Genomic DNA, 7,668 nt, shown 5'->3' with positions numbered 1-7,668 from the left:
TTTTTTTTTTTTTTTTTTTTTTTTTTTTTTTTTCGTTAGATTAACAATCAAAGTCTTCATTATTTTAATAAAGAGTTTATGCTGGCAATGATCTTATTATGGTGCTTTTCCATCGTGCTTTATGAACTCACGGACCACATAATGACGTAAGATAAACCTAAATTGTGTTTTGAGTAAATACACGGGCACGACTTTAACGTTTGATTCGACAGAGGAAACGAGCATAAATTTCGCGGCAATGCTCGACGTTTGACATGTATTTTTCTTTCTTCTTTCCTTTTTTTCTTTCCGTTTTTTTTTCTTTTTGAATATATGTCGACTACAGAAATACATACTGTATATTACAAAAATTTAAATTAAATTACTTTTTTATATTTAACAAGATACACACACATACATAAATTTTAAATAATTATATGTTTCATCGATAATAACATCAGGAAATTTCACAAATTATTCATTTTCACCTCTTTCAATTGGCGGAGAAACGATTAAGCAGAACATGATTTCATTAAATGTATCAAATAAGTATTTCAACTCCTTATCGCTCTCTTCAAGCTTCACCATTATAAATTAACCACCATAGAACGAGACACGAGCAGTTTCGATAATATCGCGACTTAATGTTCATTTTATTCACAAATCAAACGTAATCAACTCGTAAACTTTTCTTCTCACGCAGATTGCAGTTGATTTACAGAATTATTCCGAAGATTTCACTGTGTGCATGCGCGCATACGACTTCCAACAACTTTAATGGAACTTTCTCGCGAATCCACGGGAATTTCATTCAGTCAACGACGACGCGGCGTAAATAAATAAAATCGTTCTCCACAGTTATCAGGGAATGCGCAAACGTTCGCAGGAATTCAAGAAGCGGTGATCGTGCGTGCGTGCGTGCGTGAGTGCGTACGCGGGTGCATGAATTCGCATAAGCGTATGTTATTTAATCAGATCTGTTTTCTGATTTAAGGAAAATTTAAAGAATATATATCAATTAATAAAATAATTCGATTTCTAAACTCGTATCAATATTTCAGAACTCGAAGATTCATTTTTTTAAAATAAGGTTTTAAAATGACGATTAAAATGATATTAAATTAATATTACGTTTTATTCTATTGTATAATAAGTATTTAATCGCATGAAAAAGAAGGAATTTTCTAAATTTTAATTATATTCCAGGTATAATTTGCATAATAATGATTTCTATTTTGTTTATAAAGTTAACAATATAATTATATTAAAGTTAATCTATGTTTAGCCTTATATACGATTAATGTCAATCGGAAACTGACGTCATTATACCGTTACATCCGATTTAGGCGACACCGACAATTTCTGTACGAAAAAGGGAAGCATTTAACTTTACCAGAAATGGAAGCAATATTTATAACTGTAAAGACACATTGGAAGAAATATATACATATACTCTTTATCATTTTATAACTTTATCATAATAGGAAAGGAATATTTTAAATACTTGTCCTAAAAGCGAATGGAATTTTTTGTAATGATAATAATATATGTGGCCTCCCATAAATTATCCAACTATGAATTTATTATGATAATATTCGTTAAAACGAGTATTATAATTTGAACGAATAAATTAATCACGGGAGATTGAAAATTGCTAGTAGTTAATACATCAATGAACGTATGAATAAATTGGAAATTCCAGATGTCCAACGGTTCTAATTTTGTAGTATTTACTTTGATATAATTTCAATTTATATTTATTCGTGAAATACGTAAGGATAATAATTGAAAATAATTTATTTTTATCATTGTATTTTTTAATATGCGTACTATTGATATGCAATAGATATTTTGTTTCTAATAATAACTTTAATATTTTATATAAATCGTAAATTTTAATATTTTACATTTGTTTATTCGCAATAGATGCAACGTTATTAAAAGTTATTATTAAAATAAATTAGCAAATTCTAATTTTCGAGCAAATATGATAAACGAATATACGTATAAAAGAATTTCAGTGCTGCATAATCATCGAAAAGCTGGCTCCCATCTAAACAGTATCACGGTGGAAGCTTTATGGTTGCAAATATTGGACGTTTATAAATACCTGTGTATGTCTTTTCTATTTCCGAATACTGAAGGCTAACTATATCGAAATGGTTCGCGCATCTTCTCAGTAAAGGGGCATTAAGAATCCATCATCAAACGCCAAATAATAATAGGGATAATAAATTCTCTCCATCCAATAGACTCTTCTCCATTGAAAACATCGTTCACGTACAAAGAAACGAGACACATTGTTTTTCGAACGTTGAATTACGACGTTTTATTATCGCGAAAAAGCGATGATCGCATCGTTTCGCTTGCTTTATTCTATCGCGAATATATTATAGGTACAGTGATTTACGAAAGTATTGTATACAACTGTAAATAAAAATATTAACGATGGAAATAGATACGATGGAAATTTTATTGAAAAGATGAAATGGATTTTTTTTTTATTTTTCCAATATAACTTTGCAATGACACGATATAAAGCAAAACTTTAAAAATAAAAAATTGTAAAAATATTTTCATTAAAAAATATAACTACTTAACGTGAAAAAATTCTGAAAATTCGAAGATTTCATTTCATCAAATATATTTTGTTATCTCTTTTTATAATCAATTGTATTCTAATTATACAATTAAAACTAGAATTTTCAATTAAATGAATTTCCCTGTAAAATATTCTTCGAATACTTTTGCGATTTACTGTACCTATTTGGTGTGTTACGATGAACGAGACGATTAGATTTATACGATGATAAAAAACATTTCCGTTATGCATTATTCGTGATATAAAAATGGGATTGATTTTTTTTTTCAAATCAAAATGTATGCAAATTACCCTTGGGTTGGACAAGAATTTATGCACAGCCGTGGAATAGATTGAGGAATTAACGAGAAATATTTCGACGCATCACAAATTCTAGAGCCTATTCGATCCTCGTCTAATGTGTTTTCTGTCAGATAGCGGTGATAGAGTGACACTCAATTCCAGGAATGAATTATTTCATGCTTGTGCTCCCGACGGATGCCGAGTTCGATTCGAACGAATCTGATAAAGTTCACGATCGATAATGCGAATTTCGATTTGCAAAAGTCAATTATCTTTCAAAATAAGTCAATTTTCTGATGAATATCATGAGGAATATTGGGTACATTCTCGATATGTAAAATATATATAGAAAGATATTCGAATGTGAAGAAATTACATTTTTATTATTTGTGGAGAAACCAATTTAAATTTATTTTTTTCAAGAGATTATTGTTCTATTAGTAGAATTTACAATGTGTTAATAAATGGCTCATAATTGAAATAGACAATTATAATCGAAATTTCACATTCTATAATATTAATTAAAATTTAAGTGATAAGTGATGAACTATTTTTGCTTAACTGTTTAAATTATAGATATAGTCGTAATTCACATATTTTCAGGAATATGATTTATTTATTGCCTGCCTCTGATTATTAATTATCTCAAATATCTGGATAAGATTGTTTAAATCTCATTCTAATTCGCAATCAATAATACTCAGGCAAATTAAAATTATACGATAAAAAATATTATAGGATTAGAATACGAAGTATAATCAAAATAAGTATAATTAAAACACTTAATTAATACTTATCTCAACATTTAATGTATCTAGGAGAATATTATAGATTAATTATTTCTAGTATCGATAAATTTTTCCATTAAATATTACTCACAATTACCGGGAAATATTAAAAAACTTTTCCACATCACTCAACGAGAAACTTAAATTAAAAATCTCACTGATAAAACGAGCCGAGAAAATACAATAAACAAAGAGAAAGAATCAATAATATCAACCGAATGAAAAGTTCTCGCAAGTAAGAATCCTACCGTTGGAAATGCAAATTTCTTTATGAACTTCTGCTGTGAGCGAGCCGATGCATTCCTCTCGAGAAAATGGTCGATTGGTCCACGGAAAGCGGCGTCTCTTTCACACAGCCCCGAGTCCAATTGGCCGGAACGAATTGAACTTGTGCCAGGGTCGCGCTGAGGTAAATAAAAAGAAGGCAAGGAAGCCAAAGATGCCTGGTGCGCGGCAGGATAGCCGAGGGCATTTTCTTTCGCTTTCTTTTCGTTCCTCGAACCAAGCACCCGCGATATTTTCGAATTCCGCGACCGCTCACCACTATTCTCCCACCTTATTCCAAGAAATTTTTATCTCGCTTCACGTCGGCACGTGGCTTTCGATATCGCGAATTTAAATCGATTCAAAAGGCGATGGTATATCGAAATCTTTAGGGAGGGGGTAGATTTACACGTGTCTTTGGAAAAAATTCTTCTGTGAAATATAATTTTTGATTGAATAAATTTGAATAGCTTGTTATTTATGAAGCGTACGAATGATTTCAGATTCTTTGTATGATTAAAACGATGATATACAAAAGGAAAAAGAATAATATTTTTTCGTTTTCAAATGATGATTATATGAAAATTTTTCAAATATAAAATTCTTTATTGAATATACTATTGATAAATGATTATTATACATGTGAAAGTAAACAAAAAATATAGAATAAAATTCAATTTTTTCAAAAACTAATTTTTAGATGAAAAATATCTATATCTTTTGCTTATTTTTACACATAGAATTATCTTTTATCTAATCAGCCAAATATTATACGTATGTAAAAATGTTATTATTCTTTTTGCAATTTATTTTTACACGCTACAGAATCACCATTCGTTTCCTATACTATGATCTCGAGTATCTTGTCAATTCTTGTCTATTATTTTTAAAAATTACATCTACTAGTCTAAACTACAAAGACTAAATCGATGAACCAACTTTCGCATATTTCAGTTGCATTCGATCTTTAAAAGCATACTTCCGCGAGACTATTTCAAAACGAAAAATAAACAGAGAGATCGTTCTTCCTTCGTAAAATAGATCTCATAAAATCCATTGGACTAGCTAGAGAAAAAATTCGCGTAATAGACGGTGCACACAGAGTAAAGCATGTCGAGCGCAGGTGGCACACTTTATTGGCACTTTGCCCTGCCGTGATCTTCGTGCGGGGATCCAAACGCCGGATTTGGATGATTCAACGATCGAAGAGTGGTTTTCGCGCGCGACAAAGCGGCCTGGCACGCGGAAAATATACGAAGATTCCGAGGGGCAATGATATATGACGTAAATATTCGATGAGGGATGCGAAATATTTGTATGTATATATATATATATATATATATACTTCTCACAAAGGATATCCATGAGAGATGCACCGACGTCAGAATTCCCGGTATAACAAGCAAAAATCCACGAGGGACAAAACATACCGTGAAAAATGATACCGTTCGTCAATCGAGCTTTTCTACGAACATTATCGTCAATCGAGCCCTCGAGTATAAGTTTCTATTTTCATTCGTCAGATTTCATAAGAAGAAGAAATAAAAAAAAAGAATGAGAGAGAGAGAGAGAGAGGTGTCAACCGTCTCGTCGAAGAGACGGCTAATTTTAATCCGACGATCTTTTGGAGAAGACCAAAAGTCTCTCTCTTTCTCTCTTGGCACATGAAGCCACGGTACGAATAAGGAAAGCGGCGAAGAAAAAGAGGCAACTGCATTCCGTTCAGGCGACGTTATTTGCACGAGAGGCGCAACGCGCGTCTCGGTGGTGCAAACAACCGATAAACATGCACGGTGCTTTGTCATCGCAATGTGGCAGAAACCGTCTCGTTCGGTTTATTTGCGAAACGATAAGCCGCCGCACCGTTGCTGCGATTCATCCCGTCACTCTTTCGCCAAATTTTCTTTTTCACATCTTCGGCCTATTCGAGGAGAAGCGTTTGATACCGCGAAGAATCTTTTGAGCAACAGTTGAGCAATAAATGAGGCAGAAATCTTGAAACATCTATGATTTCACGAATTCTTTTGGATTACTTCGCGTGAATTTTTCCAGACGTCTTTTTATTCAGATTTCGATAAATGTAATTTTAATTGCATACATATAAACTATTTTTACTCGTTTTTGTCGAAATGATAAAATTGTACTAATAATAATTATATAACGATAGTCATAAAAATAGAATAATTATTGAAAAAAAGGAAAATTAACGCAGAATTTCAATTTAGAATTCCTGGGAAATACCTTCGCTCAATTAAACAAAAATTTCGTTGCTAATAATCGTCTGCCAATTGCCAAGACGTCTTTCGAAGGAAATGATCAAACGGTGAAACTTCTGTTCGCGAAACCCCTTTTGTACTCTGTTTCGTGTCGAGGCATCTCTTTTCGGGGAAACGTTTCTAAAGATAGAGAGACACGTTCGAATCGCTCTTAACACGAACACGTCCAAGCACGGATCGTCCCTAAAGCTTGCCTCTATACAGAACTAATTTGTCGCGACGATTCGAGAATCGGGCAGATTCGCGTCAATCACGTTTAATTGTGGCCGAACATCTGCGCGACTACACACGTAGCCAATTGTATCCAATGATAAACAATGAAATACACGCGAGATAAAGAATCTCGCGTGCCTTTCCCTCGTTCGATCGATCGTTATCGCTTCGGCTGCTCTGAGAAACTCGTTCAATGTCGCTTATCGATGATAAACTAAAGTAATCCCCCCGTTCCATTAAAATTCTTTCTATTCCGCGTTTTCCCTTTGTAAATTATCGCCATAGATCGTTATCGTTTGTTCGATTGTTTGAACGAGTAAGTATAACACTTCGAATAATCGAAATCTCTGTGCTTTAAAGTTTCCTGATTAATTTACTGATTTTTAATGGAGACACGATATTAAACACAATATATTTTTAAATTATCTAGCTCTTACATTTAGTATTTAATATTGCCATTCGTTATATATCTATATATTTTATCATTTATACTTATTATAGTTATTACCAGATAGTTCCTATTTAAACTCCAGTTTCTTAATCAGAAAAATTTAAGTTTGCATAAAAATCCGCAGATTATTTATTACTTTTCCCTCTTTTTTTTTTACCATTTACAGTAAAATTATTATGCCAAATTATTTTCACTTTCCACGAAACACTCACCGTCCCAAAAAGTGCCAAATCTTACAACTATCGAAAATACGCATTCATTCGTATTACGAGGAATCGCTAATATATAGTTTCACACTTCGACGAACATTCTACGTCCTCTATACCCCAGAATAAACACTCGCAGGCCCATGTGCACATAATCATCCGCCAGATGCGCTAAAGGGTTAAAGGCGCACGCCGCGAATAGCGAGGCCTACCTAGATTCCAAAGCGGAAAAATCTTTCATTTCACAATGCAAACGAGGAATCTGAATCAGAGATCACGGGATCTATCGTCGAGCAATCGGGTCGATCACCCACGCATCGACGAAACGAATGGTCGAGAGAGGATTGGATTCGCTTACCGGTTAATCGAAATGGCCTCATCTCACGGCGATCCAACCGGCCAACACTGGATCTTTCTTCTTCTTAGATCTTGATGTCGCAGCGACGACAAGGGCTCAAGGTCACACGTTAACAGAGAAAGAGAGAGAGAGAGAGAGAGAGAAGAGGAGAGACAGGCGTGGCGTACGCCGAAAACCTCTATTGTACACTGGCGGCCGAGGAAACAGAGACGACAAGGGACCGAGAGGAACGAGTGGAGAGGATCGAAG

At 33.5% G+C, this 7,668-nt stretch overlaps 1 protein-coding gene across 1 annotated transcript in view; it reads right to left on the bottom strand.

Annotated features, from left to right (window-relative positions):
* The window catches only part of LOC102676014 (rho guanine nucleotide exchange factor osg-1), a 60,343-nt gene that overhangs the window by 47,144 nt on the left and 5,531 nt on the right, over positions 1 to 7,668 (bottom strand). The gene's annotated exons all lie outside the window — the stretch shown is intronic.

The sequence above is a fragment of the Apis dorsata genome, unplaced genomic scaffold (genome assembly GCF_000469605.1).
Source record: "Apis dorsata unplaced genomic scaffold, Apis dorsata 1.3 scaffold_507, whole genome shotgun sequence".
Lineage (NCBI taxonomy): Eukaryota > Metazoa > Arthropoda > Insecta > Hymenoptera > Apidae > Apis > Apis dorsata.
Note: the sequence above shows the minus strand (reverse complement) of the source record. Positions and strands in the feature narration are given on the sequence as shown.